Below are 281 nucleotides of genomic sequence, written 5' to 3' on the forward strand. Positions count from 1 at the left end.
AAAATGATTATCGATTAACATTCCAAATGAATTTCCATAATTAACCATTTAACAGAGACCGCCTGGGAATGCCAGGTGCTGTAGGCTTTTGCTTTATCCTTCCTTCCACCAGCAGGGGGCACTCTCTTCTATGCCTTTTTACCATTCCCTTTCACAAGTGCACACATTCATTCTCTTTTCTTTTTTTCATTTGCTTTCTCTCTTGCGCTATTTCATCTCTGCAAAATACCAGCATCCTTCTGATCACCGTGGGCCTCCAGCATTGTTGCTTCTTTACTTTT

The sequence above is a fragment of the Phyllobates terribilis genome, unplaced genomic scaffold, assembly GCF_046119375.1.
Source record: "Phyllobates terribilis strain yellow unplaced genomic scaffold, ASM4611937v1 Scaffold_4__5_contigs__length_816908805, whole genome shotgun sequence".
Lineage (NCBI taxonomy): Eukaryota > Metazoa > Chordata > Amphibia > Anura > Dendrobatidae > Phyllobates > Phyllobates terribilis.